Source organism: Tachypleus tridentatus, chromosome 1, assembly GCF_004210375.1.
Source record: "Tachypleus tridentatus isolate NWPU-2018 chromosome 1, ASM421037v1, whole genome shotgun sequence".
Classification (NCBI taxonomy): domain Eukaryota; kingdom Metazoa; phylum Arthropoda; class Merostomata; order Xiphosura; family Limulidae; genus Tachypleus; species Tachypleus tridentatus.
In genome coordinates, this window is record NC_134825.1 from 18,275,583 (window position 1) to 18,300,542 (window position 24,960).

General features: G+C 36.4%; 1 pseudogene across 1 annotated transcript in view; it reads left to right on the forward strand.

The window, feature by feature from the left end:
- LOC143244118 (uncharacterized) overlaps positions 1-24,960 on the forward strand; it is a 271,994-nt pseudogene that overhangs the window by 146,769 nt on the left and 100,265 nt on the right. The gene's annotated exons all lie outside the window — the stretch shown is intronic.

Genomic DNA, 24,960 nt, shown 5'->3' on the forward strand with positions numbered 1-24,960 from the left:
ATTTGATTATCCGTTAGAAGTTATAGATGCATTAAATATAACTTCTTAGTATTCTGAGATTATCATTACTATTTGAGAAAATTATGTGTACTGACGCTAGAGGGAGTTTTATTTATTTATTCTAAAACTGCTGATAAAATATTCCAACTTATAAATGTAATTTACTGTTATAAAGCAAAACGAAAACAAACGCGCTATTAAGATATCTTTGGGTTGTAAATTAACACAAATAGCGATACCTGTGTTTCTCAAGTGCAGGCTGCTTATCAACTGTAACACTATAGCAGCACACAACGAAGTGAGGTTTGTAATTCAAACTATTCTTAGTTAAGCTAACCGAGAGTATCCGTTAGAAAACAAAACGTGTGTTAAAATATAGTGTTAGATAATACTTCCCTTCCATGTTTCTTTTGGTATTAAATCTCTAACGATCTTGTTACATGATAATTAGATGATATGCTTTGTGGAAGGTAGTAATTTGTTCGTTTAACCCTGTTAAGTACTTGTATTATTAAATTAGAAGCCAACACAAATGTAAATATGTCCCTTTTAGGGTGTTTCTTTTCTCGGTTAACAATAACCCTGTACACCGTCGGACAGTTTCCAGCTACTATGTGAAAAATTAAGGTAATCTGGCCAGCCAACTGTGGACGATAAATGATAACACACGTATTTTATAAATAACTTTTATATTTCGATATATTGTTGTTTCAGGAAAACATATTTCATTTAGGTGTAGGTGAATTACCTAAAATTCAAGACAAGGAATGTTCCTCAACCAACACATTTGTGTTATGTGTTGTTAGCCCACGATGGCCGTATTGATATTAGCTTAAAATCTGAGTTGTAACCATCCAAAAACTAGACAGAGCACAAGTTGTGTTGTTTCTACCAAAATTCGTTTTACGGTGTAGCCAAAACTGTTAGCTACTGCAGTAATTTCTCTTTTACCAACCGTATGTGAACACTATACACACACAGTAAAATGCTGTAAGATTTTAATACGTTTTTGTTATATTGTTATTTTAATAATGTCAAAAAAATACATTAACGAAGAGAGATGAACTAATAATATTAGAATTTAATGAAATATTACCAAAAGTTGTTTTAATTAAAAAATTTGAGTTCACGTAGTCGCCGATACGATGCGTTATGAAATCGGAAACGCCCTCTGGTGTGGAATATCAAAAGCATTTACAAAAATTATTTATTTTAAAAGCATAAAACTAACACTATGGATAGGAAACATCGTCGTTGTTTTCCCATTACCATATTATTTAAAACTTGTTGAGGAACGTAAAAACCTGTAGTGGCGTATGTAGGTAGGGGCTAGAGGGACTCATCCACAGAGCCTATGGTCTTAATGAGAGCCCATTGATAATTTTATTCTATGTAAAATTACATTAGAAGTATGGCTCACAAATATTATTAGCCCCTAGACCCTCACAACATTAAATTCACCAATGAACACCTGACATAGAAGACTTCAACGTTCTTTCTTGAGTGTTACTTTATAGCGATTACAAAAGATTAGTTTAACTGAATTTCGATAAATGTTTGGTTTGTAAACACACTCTTAATTTGGAAAAATGTAAGGAAGAAACAGCTTAATAAACTAATTTATAAAATCAATGTTTTACCCACTTTGTCATCTTTCTGGTCTCCACGAATTTAGCATGATAAATTGAGTTGGTTATCTTTTGTGACATTTTGTGGGTTGATATGAGACTGCAATAAAATACTCTCTTGTGGCTAAGCGGTAAGATTGCAGGCTTGTAATACTAAAATTTAGAGTTTGATCCCTGGAGCTTTGTGTTGAACAACAAACAAGCGTATTTCATTCTACAGACGAAACTGTTGAACTGAGACTTACTTGTGGTATTAACCTTCGGGTTAACATTGAACTGAGAGTAATTTACAGGAATAACACTTCAGTTACCACTGAAATGAGACTTATTTACAGGCCTAACTCCCGGTACTCACTTACTGAAAATTGCTTTTTGAATTAACCTTCAAGTTACCAGTTTACTACTTTATAGGATTAACCCTCAAGTTACCAGGAGGCTCAGACTCGCTTGCATAATTACCCTTTTGATTACCGATTTCTTACATGCTGTTCATTACGGGTGCGCCCCAGCTAGTACAGCGATAAGTCTACAGATTTACAACGCTAAAATCAGGGGTTCGATTCCCCTCGGTGGGCTCAGCAGATAGCCCGATGTGGCTTTGCTATAAGAAAAACACATCGCTAATTTTTAATTTTCTAAGGAGGGGGCTTGGCATGGAGAGGTGGGTTAAGGGGTTCGACTCGTAATCTGAGGGTCGTGGGTTCGAATTTCCGTCGCACCAAACACGCTCTCCCTTACAACCGGGGGCGTTATAATGTGCAGTCAATCCCACTATTCGTTGGTAATAGAGTAGCCCAAGAGTTGGCGATGGGTTGTGATGACTAGCTGCCTTCCCTCTAGTCTTACACTGCTAAATAGCTCTTGAGTAGCTTTGCGCGAAATTCAAAACAAACAAACCTCTAAGGAGGGAACTGTAACGAATATACTACTATATATTTATTTTAATACACATGTTTTTATTTCAGTTTATTAGACATGTAGAAATGTATGTAACTTATATTGTTAAATTTATATCGCGCAAGTCCCACCTGTTCTCTAAATTTGTAGAAAATTCTCGAGTGTAAAAATGAACAATGTACTAGGTGCGTATGTAAATTATTGTTGCGAACTGAACTTCGTAAAACCTCGTCTAATCGACGCACCAAGAGACAATTTTAATAATATTGTTGGTTTCCTACAGGTAGCGTGCTATTTACTTCAGAAACTGTAACTATGATCAACGCTTATTAACAGGAAAACAACAGATATTTGACCAGGAACATTTATAAATTTGGAACATTATAAACCATTTAACTTCAGTCATTTAACTTTGGACATTAGTATTTCTACGGAGCTTAGGTCTGTTCAGTCGGTTTAACTATCATAGTATCCGATTAATAACTTGTTGTTTTCACATTGAAAAACACAACGTCTAAGCTATATACAATGATGTACAGGCGTTAAAAGGACACCGCCAACGATGATATGTTGAAACATGAGCAAGTTACTAGCCAAGCCACGTTTTTTTGTCAACATGAGACGCGTGATTCTGTAATTATAACATAAAAAAACATTTTGAAGGCTTCAGTGCGTAAGATTTCTAGTTCTGTATAATAATTATACATATGTATATTGCCACAAACTTGTTTATATTCCTCAATCAGGCTCGGCATGGTCAGGTGGTTAAGGCACTTGACTCATAATCCGAGAGTCGCGGTTTTGAATCCCCGTCACACCAAACATGCTCGCCTTTTCAGCTGTGGGGCGTCATTATGTGATGGTCAATCCCACTGTTCGTTAGTAAAAGATTATCCCAAGAGTTGGCCGTGGGTGGTGATGACTAGCTGCCTTCCCTCTAGTCTTACACTGCTAAATTAGAGACGGCTAGCGCAGATAGCCCTCGTGTAGCTTTGCCCGAAATTCAAAAAACAAAACAAACAATTCCTCAATCGCTGAATTCAGTCAACAGTGCAAAATTATAACAAAAACTATTTAACGGAAACGAATATCTTGTGCTCATAATCCCAAAGGTTACAACTTTTCTTTTTCAATGTGGATTTGGGTATTCATTATCAATTTATTTAAAAAAAAAAGGCTTAACTTCTGAATTGGTTGTTTAATGTATACACCTGTTTAAAAGTAACTCATGAACTTCCCTCCAGGGCCTAGCCTGGTGGTTATCGTACGATAGGACTGAGGTTTGAAAAAAATGTACCTCATTTTTAGTTACTGGCGTGTTATAAAAGTGACATTCCATCAATCCAATTACTGGGTTCAAGAATCAGAAGAAAATCCTTCTGACGACAGATGCTGTTATCTAGTTACCTTTCCTTTCGTCAAGACGATCGCAACTGAATCAACGAGTCGACAGGATGTACTTGAAACTAGGTACTGGATAATGTAATTTGCAGTAAGATTCACATAGCAGTAAAATTTCGATGTATTTTGTTTGAATGACACTGCGCAAAGTGGTGTCGTGAAACTATTGTTTGTCTGCTACGTCATGACTTCAGAAAGGACTGTCTTCTTTTTATTTCTATTTCCTGGATATGGTAGATCATTTCCATTTACAGTGTTGTTACAATATGTGTAGAAAAAAAGAATAGAACATCGAGTTCAGAGACTGGAACTTACGTAATGAGATCTAAGTATAACGTCTTGTGAGAATGAGCAGATAGTCACAAAAACACCCTTTAGTCTCATAAGATTGAATACATTGTGTGTAAGCACTAAACCTGCCGTATCGTAATCATTTAATTGAGGCTGCTATCAGTGCAAATGTTATTAAACTGCCAATTCCAATGCATATTGAATCAAACACTGTCCGCTCCATCTCAGTACACCACCTTTGAATGTGACAAATGTCTTTAACACTGAACCTCCTTGACAGGACTTTTCAGCGACCGTAAAAAGTGCCTCAATGAATAAAACCCTTAACCCTTGTTTTCCAACTTGTGTAAATCTGCGTACCACCACATGCGCAAAAAAACGCGAAATTTTATGACGGGCCATTAAAAATGCTCGATTCATATATCGTCAATCACAGATGAAATGTTACATGTGCGCAAAAAATATTTTCTCACGAGACAAACAGATGTCCACATACCTACATCCACTCAATCAATAACCGTTACGAGATGTCAGTTGTATCTTACCAAGGCCTTCATACATTGAAACAATAGGTCAGATGATTCTAAGTTCTTGACATTGTAGACAGTTGATGGGAGTTATATAAACATGACACTGTAGATAATTGATGGTACTGACATAAACATAACATTTCAGACAATTGATGTGATTCATATAAACATGACTCTGTAGATAGTTCATGAAAGTTATAGAAACATGGTATCTCAGACAGTTGATGGGACTTATGTTAACACCTGAATCATTTTAAACATGATGCTCTCTGTTGTCTTAGGTCAGTAAAAATTTGAGAAGTTTCGTAAGGGCGTTTGGAATTCTGACATTCTTAGTTTCATGCACACAGACAGGTGTAATGCGGGGTGGAAACTTATTATATTTATAGTTTTACTACCTTGTGGCTCATCTGTAATACTGGAGAATAAAACGTTACAAAATGGGTTTCAGTTCACAATGGGTCAGCGAAGCACACATAGCCGTTTATAAACATTTGCGCTTAGCAGTAAAATTAATTATGTAATCTACCGCAATGAAATATAGTACATTAAGTTTGCCTTATATTTGCTGAATGTCTTTTTTTTTTCCTGCCAATCACAACACGGATGTCAAAGAATGTTTTCGTTCTAGTAATAAAATGTGCGACAAACGTTTAAAGTTGAACATTACAAACTTCCAGGACATTGCGTAGAGAAAGGTTTGTTTGTGATAATGAAAAGATAGTTCACGATTCCTAGACAGAGCGTGGACTACTGATTCAGTGTACCGAGCTTAGTTGGTTTGGTTGTTCTGAATTTTGCGCAAAGCTACACGAGGGCCATCCGCGCTTGCCGTCCTGAATTTAGTGGTGTAAGACTAGAGGGAAGGAAGCTAGTTATCACCACCCACTACCAACTCTTGGACTACTCTTTTACCAACGGTTAGTGGGATTGACCGTACCATTATAACGCCCCCACGTTTGAGAGAGCGAGCATGTTTGGTGTGACAGGATTCCAATCCGCGACCCTCAGGTTACGAGTCGAGTGCCTTAACTACCTAGCCATACCGGGCCGCCGACCTTAGAATCGAAGAGTCCAAAACGTTTTGGTGTGAGTGTGTTATACGAATGACAGTCAGTCTCGTCATTAGGTTAAAAAAAGCAGATAAACTTATATGGTGGCGAGTGCTACTAACTGATTGTCCTTTTTTAATCCGTTCTTTCAAAAAGCAGTTATACCTGAGCTCTAGTGGTCACTTGGTCAGTGTGTCCCACAAGTTGTCTTCAAGGTTAAAACTTCTAATTACTTATTCATAAACATGAGCGCATGCGCAGCCCCAAAACAGCACCCAACACACATTCGCAGTATTTAAATGAATAAGAAGGAAATACATGGCTATAGTTTAGCTGTAAAACCTCGCCTTCTCCTCGTTAAAGATCTTTATAATGTAGGTTTTGTTCTAATTTCTGTGTACATTCATTAAAAGTCATTATTAGAGTTCATCAGAGGAACGGTCACTTGTCATATATAAAAAAAATTCTCCATTACGTATTTGTGGTTATGTTTTAATATCTGTCGTTACTAAGGTGAAGTGGGACGTTTAATTGAGTAATCGGAGGGGGAACCCGAAGAATGTGGTTCGTAACAACAACGTATCTCAGCTTTGTCACTGGTGCCACGTGTAACTGGAGCAAGTGGATAAGCTAGTTTCTAGAAGTCCTTTTACCATATTTAGTGACCGGAGTGCGTCCTGGTGGTCCGCATACCGTACTGTGAATCCGATTATACGTAATTCGCGCTCCGTTACCCCAAACAAATATTAAACAGAATGCGCTTAGCACTTTGTGGCCGTGGGTCCATCATAAAAGCAACGGTATATTTGATAAGAGGTGGCAGTGTTAAATAGCTGCCTTTGTTGTAGTTTAACGAAAGCAGGTAGTCCTTACAAAGCGGTAAGCGAAATTAAACAAAATAACTACATTTCTTCCAGCTGGGCTAGTAATTCTATAAAGAATAGAAACACTGCCTTTATTAATTCATTTTACCTCCTGTGTATCTTTTGCTTCAGCTGTTGCGCATCATATTCATATAATGCGTGCATGAATCCAAGCTTCACTTCTACACAAACATGGCTTAAAACAAATTCATACAAGTAGGATATTCCATTAAACAGTTTTACGTGTGTATGTTTTATTATAGCAAAGCCACATCAGGCTATCTGCTGCGTCCACCGAGGAGAATCGAATCTTTGATTTTAGCGTTGTAAATACGTAGACTTACCGCTGCACCAGCGGGAAAGGAGTTAAACGTGTAGTAAAGTATTATTTTTACAGACTTTAAGGAAAGTTTTTTGTTTTTTTTAGATACGCGTGTTACACAGTTAATTTTTCACACACGTTTAGCAAAGTAATTGTTTTTTCACATAAATGTGTAGCAATGTAGTTAATAAATCCCAAGAAACACCTAAAAACGTTCAATATAAAAATCAACAATTTTAGGGTTATGGCTGCATAATTCTTTGAACCTGGCTGAACGAACATGACTATTTGCGTCTCGCAATTTTTAACATAGGCATGTCTTTTATTTAATATGTTCGTGTAAAGCTACGCAGCAGTCGCCTGCGCAAAGCTGTCTCTTATTTTGGGTGAATACACTAGAGGGAAAACAGCTGATATGTAATATGTACCTCCAGTTCTTGAGCTAATGTTGTCTAAACTATTATTCATATATAAATTCCACCTTAATAACGTGCTTATGAACCAAAAGTGTTCAGTGCCTTTTTTATGCATCGGGACGTGAACAATTAATCCTTGCATCCACAAATCCGTGTAAGCTAGCCATCGGGTCACGCCCGACCCAGTACAGGTAGACGTGTTTTACCGATGTATTTATTATCTCTCAGAAATTCCTTTAAACATACGTTATACGCAACTGATCATATATATGTACATATATGTATACATTCTCCAAACTTCTTTTATGCATATGTTGTACTCGGTTGAATCGGTTGAACCAACTTTTGTCGGACAATGTGACGGTCAATCTCATTATTCGTTGCTGAAAGAGTAGCTCAGGAATTGGCGGTGGGTGATGATGAATAGCTGCCTTACATATAATTTTACACTGATTAGGCATAGCTAGCGCAGATAGCCCTCGTGTAGCTCTGCGCGAAATTCAAAACAAACCTCTTAATTGTCCAGTTCAGACTCAAAATCAGAATTGTGTTAGTTAGACTGGACGATAAGAGACAAAATATTATATAAAAACCTATCTTTATAAAATGTTAACACCAGGCTCAGCTAGTCATGTAAACCTTTTAACAGCATTCAAATTATTGGTGTTTAAACAAAATGTTCTGTTTATTTCTAATTATAACAACTGAGCTGCTGACATTTAAGGACGGCTTGCGCAAATATTCCTAGTGTAGCTTTACGCGAAATTCAATACAAACCGAAATGAACAAATTATATTATAAACCTTCTGAGTAGAGATTTCTCTAAACTAGTCGTCCATGCCTGAAACCAGGAAGCCAAACAACAAGTTTCTGAGTATGAGGCACAGCAAGCTGAAGAATCACTATAATAAAGAAGGTAGATGGATAGGCCGTTATGTAACCGTAATCTTCTTCAAGGGCACTGAGTTGGTAGACATGTCACTAATTTTGAAGTGTGTTTGTGTGTGTTTGTTTTGGAATTTCGCACAAAGCTACTCGAGGGCTATCTGTGCTAGCCGTCCCTAATTTAGCAGTGTAAGACTAGAGGGAAGGCAGCTAGTCATCACCACCCACCGCCAACTCTTGGGCTACTCTTTTACTAACGAATAGTGGGATTGGCCGTCACATTATAACGCCCCCACGGCTGAAAGGGCGAGAATGTTCGGCGTGACGGGGATGCGAACCCGCGACCCTCAGATTACGAGTCGCACGTCTTAACACTCTTGGCCATGCTGGGCCACTTTGAAGTGTGTGTGGAAGACTGATTTGAAAGATGAGAGATTATGGAGTGATGGAACCATGATACATCTATACACTAAATAGCTACATCACTTGGTCCTGCTACTTGTTGTGGAATATATCACTTAAAAGTCTTGGGAATTCACTACATCCAGTGTAGTCTGTGAATTCACGACATCCAGTGTTGTCACGTTTTAACATCATCTTGGAGACCTCTGCGAGGAATGTGATAAACTTGTTCTCAACACATGTAAGCACCGAAATATTGGAAAAAAAATATTTTGTGGGGTGATGAAAGCAGCTTCATGTAACTTTGAAATGATGGGCGAACCAAAGTGTAGGATCATGCAAGGGTGTGGATCCAACTATGAATGATTGTTTAGAAGCTTTGCTTGAGTTCTATAAATGGATGTAGGACATATCTGTGAGGAACTGCTTTGTAGTATTGACTAAAATGTGCACTTGGACGTGGATTCTAGTTCTGAAGTATTGCTTTCTCGTGGTGACTGCACTTTGCACATGGGAATGGGACCGATGTGGGTGAATAATTGTTCCGTAGTGTATGTAGTTTTGTTTTTTTACACATTGTGTGTTGGAAAAGTAAAAGTTCACATTCCTAAGTACGTTGTACATAAACGTGTTCCATAAGCCGTGTGTATTTTTTAAATCAAAGATCAATTTTCTTTTCTTTATGGTAAGGTAATATTCTATGTTATGCAAGATTTCAATATAACAACTAGATATTAACCATCTAGAACATTTTTGCAAAGATCTAAAGCGATTTACTCGCATGATAAGACTACATCCTTCCAATAATCATCACGTATAAGATCTATTGACAAACATTACACTAAATACATGTTGGATCCAATCTTAGGACATGTCTTACATATAAACAGATCTGATTCAGGTCGAGAGCAAAAATATTGTAAGGCATTGGTAAATCAGTCGACAGTACACCACCTCACACTCCAGTGTAAAGTGTAACACCACCTCACACTCCAGTGTAAAGTGTAACACCACCTCACACTCCAGTGTAAAGTGTAACACCACCTCACACTCCAGTGTAAAGTGTAACACCACCTCACACTCCAGTGTAAAGTGTAACACCACCTCACACTCTAGTGTAAAGTGTAACACCACCTCACACTCCAGTGTAAAGTGTAACACCACCTCACACTCCAGTGTAAAGTGTAACACCACCTCACACTCCAGTGTAAAGTGTAACACCACCTCACACTCTAGTGTAAAGTGTAACACCACCTCACACTCTAGTGTAAAGTGTAACACCACCTCACACTCCAGTGTAAAGTGTAACAGTGTAAAGTGTATGGTGTTTCCACCTCACACTCTAGTGTAAAGTGTAACACCACCTCACACTCTAGTGTAAAGTGTATGGTGTTTCGCCCTTTAATTTTACAGGAGTTATTGTCTCCTTTTTTTACTTATTTCTTTTTCAACTTCCTAGTTATGATGGAATTTTATGTAAAACTGGGCTTACATTCGCAGTGGTAAAACTTCAAATAGTATTTGAAACCGGGTTTATTTTGAACTTCAAGTAAAGCTAAACCACAATTATCTGCAATAACCATCCCTAATTTAGCAGTAAAAGACTAGAGAAAAGGCAGCTAGTCAACACCACCCTCCGCCATATCTTGAGCTGCTCTTTTACCAATAAACAGTGGAATTGACCATCACGTTATAACGCCCCTACGGCTGAGAAGGCGAACCTGTTTGGTAATTGAGAGTGTTTTTCTAATCAGTAAAGAAGTGACTGTATTCCACACTAAAAATAATCACGTGAAACTAGCAAAGTGAACTTCCAGGAAACACGATATCTTCATAAAATAAACTTCCGAGTGGGAAGGACCACTCCAAGATGTGACGCAGACACATAACTTCTTTTACAGCATAAGCACATTTATACAGAAACACATGCCTACAAAAAAAGTAGCTTTAATGATATAGGTGATAAAAAATACTTTGTAAATAACTATGCCAAATAACACTTTCCTCCCACACAATTCTTAAGTGGAAGATGTGATTTCAGTAATTCATAGTGAGCTCTTGCTATTCGATACGTAGGATAAAATATTATTCTAAAACACCGAACCTAATTTATCTTCTGATTTTTTGTTTTGTCAGTGTTTAAACAAATGAAAATGTAATAAATCTCCTTTTCCAGAGAAGCTAGAATATCATGTTTAATAATAACAGAAATAGAATAATTTAATACCACATAACTTGCAATTTGTATGAAGTACAGAAAAGGACGATAATATAAACACAAACTAATCCAGCTGTTGTATACAATTTGTATGAAGTACAGAAAAGGACGATAATATAAACACAAACTAATCCAACTGTTGTATACAATTTGTATGAAGTACAGAAAAGGACGATAATATAAACACAAACTAATCCAACTGTTGTATACAATTTGTATGAAGTACAGAAAAGGACGATAATATAAACACAAACTAATCCAACTGTTGTATACAATTTGTATGAAGTACAGAAAAGGACGATAATATAAACACAAACTAATCCAGCTGTTGTATACAATTTGTATGAAGTACAGAAAAGGACGATAATATAAACACAAACTGATCCAACTGTTGTATACAATTTGTATGAAGTACAGAAAAGGACGATAATATAAACACAAACTAATCCAACTGTTGTATACAATTTGTATGAAGTACAGAAAAGGAGGATAATATAAACACAAACTAATCCAGCTGTTGTATGCAATTTGTATGAAGTACAGAAAAGGACGATAATATAAACACAAACTGATCCAACTGTTGTATACAATTTGTATGAAGTACAGAAAAGGACGATAATATAAACACAAACTGATCCAACTGTTGCATACAATTTGTATGAAGTACAGAAAAGGACGATAATATAAACACAAACTAATCCAGCTGTTGTATACAATTTGTATGAAGTACAGAAAAGGACGATAATATAAACACAAACTGATCCAACTGTTGTATACAATTTGTATGAAGTACAGAAAAGGACGATAATATAAACACAAACTAATCCAACTGTTGTATACAATTTGTATGAAGTACAGAAAAGGAGGATAATATAAACACAAACTAATCCAACTGTTGTATACAATTTGTATGAAGTACAGAAAAGGACGATAATATAAACACAAACTGATCCAACTGTTGTATACAATTTGTATGAAGTACAGAAAAGGACGATAATATAAACACAAACTAATCCAACTGTTGTATACAATTTGTATGAAGTACATTACGGCTGATATAAGCAATTATTTAGGGCACTCTAACTCAAATGTTTATTGAATCTACTTTTATCGTTATTTTTAAACAATGTTTACGTTTATAATAAAGTTTATAATTGACGTCTTCCTTTATTGTCACCTTACACAGAAACCCCCACACTCTGCTATATAACCTGCAGGCTTAGATCACAGGTGTATAAACATGGAGTGCCGTCCCCTGGTGACAGTAATTTCAACAGATTATTACAAAATTACGCTGTAAAGACTCTTTCTTATTCAAAAACTCTCACCACGGGTTTCTTTCTGTCATTCTTGAATGAATTACTCGGTCTTTATCAAGGTGAACTGGTGGAAAGTCGTACGTTTTCCTTTTTATAAAGTATTATGTTTTCTTAAGCTTATTTGAGCTAATATTTAGTTATACAGTATAGTTGGAACTGGTTTGGTTTGTTTTGAATTTTGCACAAAGCTACACGAGGGTTATCTACGCTAGCCGTCCCTAATTTAGCAGTGTAAGACTAGAGGGAAGGCAGCTAGTCATCACCACCCACCGCCAACTCTTGAGCTACTCTTTTACCAATGAATAGTGGGATTGACCGTCACATTATAACGCCCCCAGGCTGAAAGGACGAGCATGTTTGGTGTGACGGGGATTCAAACCCGCGACCCTCAAATTACCACCTGGTCATGCTGGCTCTCAGCTGGAACTAATCACATGGAACAGTTGCACATGTATAACAAAATCAAATGTTTTTTTTATAATTTTTTATCAAGTGGAAATGTTTTTGAGTCGCAATATTTTATTTTGTAAATGTGTGTTTGTTTGTTTCTTAAGGCAAAGCTTCATTGGGTTATGTGCTATGTTAACCGAAGGGAATCGAACCACAGCTTTTAGCGGGCTCTTTTCTAAAAGCTAATCTTCCTACTTTGGAAATGTAACCATGTGTCATCTACTCATAAGTTTTGTATTCAAAATACAGATGTTCCAAAGAGACATGACATCGTGTTTTCTACTGATCTGTTGTCAAGATTTTTCGTTTCACGATATAAATAACACCGTTATTTATAACTTATTTAAGAATTTCCAAAATAATCAGGTTTTCGTCAACGAGTTACTAATGTTTGATAATTAATAGATAGAGATCCCCCAGGATGACTACGTTTAATGTCCTGATGAGCACTAGAGCAGAAACGTGTTTTGTTTTTTGATTTAATTAAAACTAACGTTTCAGCCCTTCGGGTCCGCCGGTAAGTCAGAAGTAATTTCGTTTACTGACTTACAACGCAAAAATCCGAGGTTCATTTTCCAACAGTGGACAAGGTAAAGATAGCCAATTGTGTTGCTTTCTACTAAGAACAACAAACTTCCCATAGGAGCGTGTTAACATCAGGTAGTGTATGATCAACATATGGGCTAAAACATGGAGACCTATGTTCTTAAGTGTGTTGTATAATAGTAATGGCAACATTTCAATACTAGGTTCTTCAAATCGGGTTGGATGACTAAAAATGCCCTCTAAATTTTTTATAAGGCCTGAAGGTCTCATAGCCTGTCAATCACCTGGTTATATCAAGACGTGTAGGTATTAATAAATATGTCATTCAAAAACAAATATTTTTACACAAGTATAAACACACGGATAAATAACGAAATATATATAAACATAAATTCTATACTGGTGATGTCTGAGTTAAAAATAGCTTAAGATAATTTATTATCTCACGTTATCACCCAAATAAAGTTTCAAAATGTTTATCAGGCGTGCATCAAAACGACTTCAGCTGTAAACTGCATAACATGTCATTATAATGTAAGTAATGTATATCGAGGCATCACCGGTTGCATAATACACATTAAGTCTTTATTTAACTGAATCATGTACATAACAATATAATGAGTCATAAAATAACATTACGACATCATCATTTAACTTACGCGTCTCACGACATAATAAAAAACAAAACTGTAACGGATTTACTGTCAATCATTTCTTTTAATACCCACGTTTGTTTCAGTTTGATGCTTGTGACGTATACTGTTGGATCTTTATTGCACAAGTTCAAATTGTTCTCTAAATTTGTAGAAGCCCGGCATGGCCAGGTGGGTTAAGGCGTTCGACTCATAATCCGAGGGTCGCGAGTGCGAATCCTGGTCGCACCAAACATGCTCGCCCTTTCAGCCGTGGGGGCGTTATAATGTGACGGTCAATCCCACCATTCGTTGGTAAAAGAGTAGCCCAAGAGTTAGCGGTGGGTGGTGATGACTAACTGCCCTCCCTCTAGTCTTACACTGCTAAATTAGGGACGGCTAGCGCAGATAGACTTCGAGTAGCTGTGTGCGAAATTGAAAACAAACAAACAAAATTTATAGAAGATTCTCGAGAGCTTAAGCCTTGGACCTTCGATAAAATATTCAGTTCTAAACAAGATAGTTTGTACAACTCGTGTGAATAAACCAGTATTTTATAAACTGCATTGTTGTTTGTATATTAAATTATATTTGTGTTAAGAAAGAAAATTTTGTGTATCAATCTTGTTGCCAACTGTCATTACTTTGATACGAACTGACATTCAATTGACTTCTTAATGAAATTAAAATTTCCGGTTATTTGAAAACGTAATACGTGGTATACGAAACAGTTAAATATATTATGATGTCATCATTAGTTATATAACAGATATCAAGCTATGTTGTACCGTTACTTGTGCAACGTTCTTCCAATTGACGTACTATCATTTTTTTACTGCATTGTGAGCTCATGCCCTCTGTAGTTTGTAAAGTGAAATAAATATCTTGACCCTCCTAATAGGTTCACCCAAAAATGGGAGGGGGCATCTTAAGCATTTTGCCCCAGCCCTAAAATACAAATTATTGTTGCATAAAAAACTGGAAAAAGAATTTAAATGAACTATAACAGCAAGTCAATATAAAACGAATAATATAAATCATATAAGAATATTTTTGAATAAACTTTCTTAAAAATTAGCATTCGGTGAGGTTCCAACTCGGAAGTACTTTTCTTTTGAATTTTACCAATTCAATTTTTGTATTTTTTATACTGAAAATCATCATAAAAATATGATTATTAAACACATTAATTAATTAACCAAGTTCTACATTAGTTAAAAAATTATACAACTAAGGCTTATCAGTAATCCCGTGAGCTAATAACGCCACAATTCGTGGTTTGAAACCTGAGACAGGCAGAGCATCGCTAGCTCTTTGTGTAATATTGTGCTTAACAACAACAATATATATATATATATGTGTGGCCCGGCATGGCCAAGCGTGCGACTCGTAATCTGAGGGTCGCGGGTTCGCATCCCGGTCGCGCCAAACATGCTCGCCCTCCCAGTCGTGGGGTCGTTATAATGTGACGGTCAATCCCACTATTCGTTGGTAAAAGAGTAGCCCAAGTGTTGACGGTGGGTGGTGATGACTAGCTGCCTTCCCTCTAGTCTTACACCGCTAAATTAGGGACGGCTAGCACAGATAGCTCTCGAGTGGCTTTGTGCGAAATTCCAAAACAAACAAACAAACACTGTTATGCAGAAGGTTTCGATATTTTAACTTTGCTCTAGGGCACCTCATTTTGGGACTGCATGATCTTTTGAAACCGCTGTCTACATATTTAGTTAAATCAACATATTTTACAGCTGTGAGAATGGTGAAGAAATACTAATAATATGTATTAAGTGAATTATTCTATTTATATTTCGTAGGCTACGTACATCACGTAAATAAAGTCTTGTATTTTGGAGTGAGACGATGTGTAATTCCAAGCAGAAATTAATCACAGCATGGCTTCGATCTGTAATATTGAAAACGATCTATAAGTCGTAAAAAGAAAACTTGAAAAACAAACAAAAGCGTCATCGTAATGTATCGAGGACGATTCACTTGTTTTTTATTGACATAAACTATGACATGCGGGGAACAAGTTTCCTTTTATTCCAACACTTGTTAATCAATACGTGCGTTGAATTTAATCTTGGATGTGATCCAAGTTCTTGTTGAATATTTTCTGCAAACGGCGGACTCCAAAAAGACATTTATATACAGCAGTCGCTGAAATATAATACGACAGCCTTAATGTCCTAAACTGTGTTACTTTTATGTCTGTTTTTTACCTTGCATAAAATGTGTATTAATTTCATTTGTTTCAGTTGTGGAGTCATTGCAGTCCTTTAAAACACGTTCTCGTGCTATATTCAAAGTCATGGTATATCACAATATCAAACACGATTTACCGATTCCAGATTATGTTTCTTGTAGGTTTTTCTTTTCTTTGTTTCAAGACAAACATAAAGTTACACTATGTGCTATTTGTATTCTGTCCACCACGGGTATCGAAACTTAGTTTCTAGCATTGTAATTCCGCAGAAATACCGCTGTACCATTGGGAGAGGATTTTGAAAGAATATGAATATGTCCACAAGTCATGCAGTTGTTAGCAGTATAAATCCCGGTGCACTGACTACTCGAAGGGTTACTATCTGAACGTCTGATTTAGCGTATTTTTTTAACGACCTTTGACACGAACATTCCCTGGCAAACTCGTTCCAGTGTAATAATCTTTCATAATATTCAGAAGGAATTTTAAAATTTGTAACATTACCGGTCTTTAGTGTGATTGTTGAATTAAGGCTTAACACACAAAAATAAAAACCAAAACTGAATTCATTACATAAGTTACAGAACTTTTCGGGAAGAAAATAATTGAATTTCCTTTACATATTTATTTATATTTGATTGGAATTTTTCTTCATTTGATTTCTGGCAAAAAAATACTTGGGAGTATGACTTCTAAGAAAATGGTAACAAAAGTGTTCTTTCAGCAAACATGACATCATTTCCGGTCTCATAGCGATTTTTTTTTTCGTCATGATACTTTAATGGATGAAAGACATGTGCACATTTAATTACTGAAGAGAAAAATATTTCGAAGTTACGAGTTGCAAGTACTTACAAAGGTTTTGTCACATACTACAAACACATTATGGAACATGTTCACGCATCATCACCAACCACAAATCTAAGAAAAATGATTTTTGTTTGTTTGTTTGTTTTTTAATTTCGCGCAAAGCTACAAGAAGGCTATCTGCGCTAGCTGTCCCTAATTTAGCAGTGTAATACTAGAAGAAGGGCAGTTAGTCATCACCACCCACCGCCAACTCTTGGGCTCTTCTTTTATCAACGAATAATTGGATTGAACGTCAAATTATAAAGCTCCCGCGGTTGAAAGGGTGAGCATGTTTGGTGTCACGGGAATTCGAACCTGCGACTCTCGAATTACGAGTCAAACGCTCTAACCAGCTTACCATGCGAGGCCAGACAAAGAAAACAACATCACAGAGAAGCAACCTTTATTTAATTACGTAGGAACCAGTGACGTTAGAAGTACATAAAATCAAATTGAGCCATTAAAAATGCTCGAGTTAGCTTATTGTTTACAAGAGTCTCTGATGGTTCGGTTTTTTGCTAGCTTATTGTTTACAAGAATCTCTGACCTGGTCCGGTTTTTTTGCTAGATTATTAATTACAAGAGCATCTGAAGTGGTTCGTTTTGGTTTTTGTTTTGCTATCTTATTGTTTAAAAGAATCTCTGACGTGATTTGGTTTTTTTGTTAGGTTATCGTTTACAAAAATTTCTATCGTTGTGCGGTTTTTTGTTAGGTTATTGTTTACAAGAATCTCTGACGTGGTGCGGTTTTGGTTTTTAACTTTTTTTTCGTGCTTTGTTTTAAGGTTAAAAGTGAATTGTTAAATATCGTATTATTTTCCGTGCAAGTACATAAACATAATGCACACACTGACTAGGCATTAAACATATTCCATTATATATATATCAATGTATTCATTATTTTATATCCACCAACACAGTTATGTGTAACGCTTGTTATATTATCTTTTAAGTGAATGTTATAATTGGCAAAGCTGGTAAGGGCTATTTTTCTTCTAAGTGAATGTTATATTTGGCAAAGCTGGTAAGGGCTAGTTTAGTGTAATAGCTGTCTCGCTTTTTTTTTTAACTTTGGCTGATCTCTCAAACTTATGAAGAGTTTTCAGATCTTGTACATATCCCCGAATCACACATTAATCTATAGTTACATTTTGTTACACTTCAAAGAGAGGTTTATAAACAAATCTCTTTGAATACTTTTTTTCTACGGGTGCCTTATTGAGAACAAAATCTACTTTACAAATACACCCGTTTTTCATTATTCTGCTCACAGTCTAGCAAAGGGCAGGATGTTCTCTGCAGGGGGTTGCTTTACTTTCTGAAATCTCTGCACGAAATGGTATAGTATCCTAATTTTGATATTTTGAACCAGAAGCTTTATTGTAAAGAACAATATTTCATAAGAATTTCCATCGCAACTAGAAAAATAAATGTATATTATCAAAATATCTGTCTAACTGAAAATGTTTTTCGGTTAGTGACGTATCTAGTTTCACATACCGAACTAGCACAGTAAGCAACAATCTGTTCTTATGTGATACGTGAAATTCAGTAGCGTCTGCAACATGCTTGAGAGACGTTGAGAGACATCGTGATTTGTGGATCATTATGCAGTTTAGTGTGACGTAGTTTGGTGTGGTTGTCACCGAACGAAAGCCAAACAGAAGAATTATGGGGAAATAATTTAACTACGTGAGCTAACAACCTTGTAAGCGTTCGTTACTACTCATAATTATAGAAATAAGGAAAGAAACCCCATGGTTACAGTGGTTATCCATAGACGTAGGATCATCCTTTCTGTCTATATTGTATACGAAGAATGACTACAAATGTTATATCAACACATTTTAATTACCTCATTAAGTTCCTTAAAAGTAGTCCATTATTCATGTTTTTATTAGTATTGATAGATTTTACAAGTAATTTATGAACCTAAGTGTCAGTGATTGTTCTCTTATTTAATACTTTGAACTTATTCAAATAGTAAATTCTATTGGAACTGCTAGGGTGTGTAGTTTGTGTTTTCTTATAGCAAAGCCACATCGGGGTATCTACTGAGTCTACAGAGGGGAATCGAACCCCTGATTTTAGCGTTGTAAATCCGTAAACTTACCGCTGTACCAGCGAGGGACAACTGTTAGTAGAAGATTTGTATTAAGCATATTATAGATTTTCCTACACGGTAAGAGTAATAGAATTCGATGACGCAGTTTAGACATTACAAATGTATGCATAAGTAATCTAATTCAGCATTTAAGTTTTCATAATACTTGAATTAGTTTTGTATCATTTTATAACGATGTCATATCTGAACAATGTCAGCTCTATGTTTGTTCTAACTAACATAAACTACACGACTATTATGAGTACCATGATGTTATATGCTATGCATACAGTTAGTTGCTTCCGTATCTGGAACAATTCAGTTAAGCAAACGTTTAATTTGATTTGTAGCACCCTGTATTTTGTAACTTGAGGGGTAGCTATGGAAACCATAATTCATAAGACTTGACGTTAGAGTCGATTTGTTTTTTCGCTTGTAGTTTCTCAGTACTTTGAATTTCTAAATCTACTAATAAATTTCGTTTTAAAAGTTTTAAAGTTGATATTAATGTGAGGCTCTAATTGTTACTGCTAGTATAGATGTTGGAATATACCAGTTAAAAATATCATATATCATATTATCCAACTGATAACATTTTATTTATATTCGCGAGTTCAGAATATAGGTTTCTGAATAGTCTGACAGACTTTCTTAGTTGTCTCGTCTACACTTCATGCACTCAGGTAGTATTATTAACAAGTAAGGCTTTGTTTGTTTGTTTGTTTGTTTTTGAATTTCGCACAAAGCTACTCGAGGGCTATCTGTGCTAGCCGTCCCTAATTTAGCAGTGTAAGACTAGAGGGAAGGCAGGTAGTCATCACCATCCACCGCCATCTCTTGGGCTACTCTGTTACCAACGAATAGTGGGATTGTTCGTCATATTATAACGCCCCCACGGCTGAAAGGGCGAGCATGTTTGGCGTGACCGGGATGCGAACCCGCGACCCTCAGATTACGAGTCGCACGCCTTAACACGCTTGGCCATGCCGGACCACACAAGTAAGGCCCATCGGTGTTTCAATCGTTCGGTTCTTGATGTGGACAAAGCTATGTAATGATATATGAATTGTTGTCCTAAACTGTGATATACAGTATTTTCATACCGGTTTCAGTACGAAACCAACCAACAGTTTCATAATATTTTACAATATTATTTGGAAGCCATTTTAAAATATTATTGAGCTACTTATGTTCTGACCATAGCGGGTATCGAAACCAGAGTTTTAACGTCATAGACCCTGAAACTTAATATCAGTTCTAATTTTATTATTGTGTTGAATCTTTTTTTTTTTTTTCTTCTTCTTGAAACTGATTTACATCGTCGGTTACTATTGGTCGATTACTGTTCGGATAAGGCTACGACGTAAAATTCCATACAACAATGATCTCTGCATATTTCATATGTTTAGAATTATGTCTTTCCTTGTTCAGAGGTCGAATTAATGAATATATCATTGGATTGTTCTATAACAATGAAAGTTATGAGAAATGAATAGACAGGTGGTTTAAAACAAATGTGAAGCACAAGGGATGTGCTCTTTGTACTTGCATAAATGTGAACATTTGTGAAAAACGTTCCAATGAAGACCACGTGATATTCGCACTTCATTAAGAAGGAAACATAAACTGTTCATCTAGAGATGAACAAAAGAAATAAACTTTTTTCCGTTTTCACGTTAGTTAACACGTTTAACTATTTTGGGCAGTTTCGTCACACGTGTAACTTAGAAACATCACGTAGTACCGCGAGGCATCTCGCATGCAATGGATAGCAATTTGTTATAATTATATACACAAGGAATCATCTATTGACTGATGGATTTAAGAGCTTAGTAGCCAACAGTGTGATTATCTTATACTCGGGGAAGGAAGTCTCGAAAAGGGCAGTTAAGCAACTTATATGAGGCTTTTATGGTGATTTCTCATAACAAGAGTTTAACAACTTGAAAGACGCCGCGGCCAATTGGAGAAGGCATTTGTGCATGATGCGTTATTGTCTATGTAGCAAGCAAAGCTGGTTAAAAACAAAGATAGCTTTATTTCTACCTGTACCCTACCATACACGTTAGTAGGGGCATGTACATTATCCGGTTGTTTGTTGTTGTTGCGGATTAACCAAAAGCACCGTGATGTTGCAGAGCTTGGTTATTAGGGCACTTGAATCTCAATCTGAGGAGAATGAGTTCGAGTCCCCCCTTTCAGCCATAGGAGCGTTATAATGTCCTAATCAATCTCATTATCCGCTGGTAAAAGAGCAGCTGAAGAGTGACAGGTGGTTAGCGCAGATAGCTCTCAAACGGCTTTGTGCGAAACTTCACAAACAAACCAGAAACGCGTTTCCAAAGAATTACGTCATTGAATTTTGCTCGCCGACTTAGCGTGTGACCAAAATTTATTATTTAATTAAAGTGTAATCATTATTCTCTGCAATTAGTTGTAATGTCGTTTGTTCGTAGTTGTAGGTGATGATTGTTTTTTAAACAGTGCAACCGTATTAAAGTGCAACGATCATATAATCTGTGCTGATTGATCTTTAGTGTATTAGGAAAATCAGAGAAGTGGTCTGAAATACGGAAGATTGTACGTTTACACTGTAGGTTTTTAATAAACTGTTTGATGAAATAGAAAGTACTGTCTCTCAGAAGATTGTTTGTTTGTTTTGAATTTTGTGCAAAGCTACACGAGGGTTATCTACGCTAGCCGCCCCTAATTTAGCAGTGTAAGACTAGAGGGAAGGCAGCTAGTCATCATCACCCACCGCCAACTCCTGGGCTACTCTTTTACCAACGAATAGTGGGATTGACCGTCACATTATAACGCCCCCATGGCTGAAAGGGCGAGCATGTTTGGCGCGACGGGGATTCGAACTCTCGACCCTCGGATTACGAGTCGCACGCCTTAATACGCTTGGCCTCTCTCAGAAGTAGACAGGTGTTTGAAGATCACGAAGCTGTTCACGCCTGAAGCTCTGAGAACTTAAAGACAACCTACAACCGGATGTATGTTTGCCAGTAAAAGCACCTGTCAATGATTTCAAAATTTATAATCTAAAAGAAATTCACATGATTAACCTAAAAAAATCGTTCATTTATGTAATATTATAAGAAAGCTGACACAAAACCAACGGCCCGGCATGGCCAAGCGTGTTAAGGCGTGCGACTCGTAATCCGAGGTTCCCAGGTTCACATCCCGGTCGCGCCAAACATGCCCGCCCTCCCAGCCGTGGGGGCGTTATAATGTGACAGTCAATCTCACTATTCGTTGGTAAAAGAGTATCCCAAGAGTTGGTGGTGGGTGGTGATGACTAGCTGCCTTCTCTCTAGTCTTAAACTGCTAAATCAGGGACGGCTAGCACAGATAGCCCTCGAGTAGCTTTGTGCGAAATTAAAAAACAAACAAAACCAACATATCCTCGAGAAAATTTGATTGAATAAGTCACATTTTGTTATTTCTACACTGAGCACATCAGATTCACACAATTTGGAAAAAATATTACTTTATTACAGTATCGGACAAATTTTTAGCATTCAAACTCACAAATAGTGGAAATTAGTTGAACAGCGCAAAATCGTTAAAGAAATATCGTAAACCACGAATTCCAGAATGGAGTGGTGTACGCATAGTGTATTACTTAAATACGTTTTCAGTAGGGATATTTTGTTTGTTTGTTTGTTTGTTTTTAATTTCGCACAAAGCTACTCGAGGGCTATCTGCGCCAGCTGTCCCTAATTTAGCAGTGTAAGACTGGAGGGAAGGCATTTAGTCATCACCACCCACCGCCAACTCTTGGGCTACTCTTTTACTAACGAATAGTGGGATTGACCGTCGCATAATAACGCCCCCACGGCTGAAAAAACAAGCATGTTTGGTGCGGCCGGGACTAAAACCCGCGAACCTCGGATTACGAGTCGAACGCCTTAACACACTTGGCCACGTTGGGCCAACCCATAAGGAGCATTATACTTTTTTCAAACAAACTTATAGCTGGTCGAGTTAAAGACGTTAATTTCGTGCATAATTATACATTCCTGTTTTTCGTAACCTATAGAATGAAACTATGTTCCTAAACTCGTTTCTGCGTCGCATAAACGAACGATTACTTAAGACAAGATACGTTTTTAAACACCCACAAGGGGTTCATCCGTAAGTCTGAAAAATATAATGCTAAAAGCCGAGTTTCTATGCTCGTGGAATTGGCACAATTCAGTTAGCCCATTGTCCAGCCTTATGCTTGAATATAAACAATACTTGTAATTGTTTTTCGTATTCAGGCGCCGTCAGTATGAATCAGGACTCTTTGTTTGTGGGGTTTTTTGTTCGCAAAAGATGTAATATATATATACATATATATATATATATTCAATATCGTCAAAAATGTGACAGAAGCCTGGTAAATAATATGACAGCATAGCCTTTATCTTCTTCAGATATTTAGTAAATAGAAAACAAAATTAAAAAAACATAACTGTCATAATAAATCGTTTCCAGAAAATTAGCTTCAGGACATTTGGTTCGTAATTCTAGACTCAAATAACAAAGTTCACAAAATGATGGAGAACTATGGTGAAGATGTAGATGTTATGAAACTTGGATAACGAAGTTCATAAAATGATGGAGAACTATGGTGAAGATGTAGATGTTATGAAACTTGGATAACGAAGTTCATAAAATGATGGAGAACTATGGTGAAGATGTAGATGTTATGAAACTTGGATAACGAAGTTCATAAAATGATGGAGAACTATGGTGAAGATGTAGATGTTATCAAACTTGGATAACGAAATTCATAAAATGATGGAGAACTATAATGAAGATGTAAATGTTATCAAACTTGGATAACGAAGTTCATAAAATGATGGAGAACTATGATAAAGATGTAGATGTTATCAAACTTGGATAACGAAGTTCATAAAATGATGGAGAACTATAATGAAGATGTAAATGTTATGAAACTTGGATAACGAAGTTCATAAAATGATGGAGAACTATGGTGAAGATGTAGATGTTATGAAACTTGGATAACGAAGTTCATAAAATGATGGAGAACTATGGTGAAGATGTAGATGTTATGAAACTTGGATAACGAAGTTCATAAAATGATGGAGAACTATGGTGAAGATGTAGATGTTATGAAACTTGGATAACGAAATTCATAAAATGATGGAGAACTATAATGAAGATGTAAATGTTATCAAACTTGGATAACGAAGTTCATAAAATGATGGAGAACTATGATAAAGATGTAGATGTTATCAAACTTGGATAACGAAGTTCATAAAATGATGGAGAACTATAATGAAGATGTAAATGTTATGAAACTTGGATAACGAAGTTCATAAAATGATGGAGAACTATGGTGAAGATGTAAATGTTATCAAACTTGGATAACGAAGTTCATAAAATGATGGAGAACTATGATAAAGATGTAGATGTTATCAAACTTGGATAACGAAGTTCATAAAATGATGGAGAACTATAATGAAGATGTAAATGTTATGAAACTTGGATAACGAAGTTCATAAAATGATGGAGAACTATGGTGAAGATGTAGATGTTATGAAACTTGGATAACGAAGTTCATAAAATGATGGAGAACTATGATAAAGATGTAGATGTTATCAAACTTGTATAACGAAGTTCACAGAAGACCATGGGTTTCAAACCCCGATGTGAAGGTTATTTTTTTCCTTTACTTTACCAGTACACAGTTTTCTAGATAAACGTGGTTTTGTTTATCGTGTCAAAAAGTTTCGCTGAACTCTTAATTTGTATAATTCACTGCTCGTTTTCAGGTGGTTTGTAACACTTTAAACGTGCAGACAGATTTCCACGAAGTGTTTAATACTGTTATTTGGCTGCACGTGGAAAACCGTGTTTCCCGTGGATTCGAGTGCACGAGGCCTCAAGGAACTTGTGTGAAGGTTTGAAGGGGTCAATTTACGTGCCTGC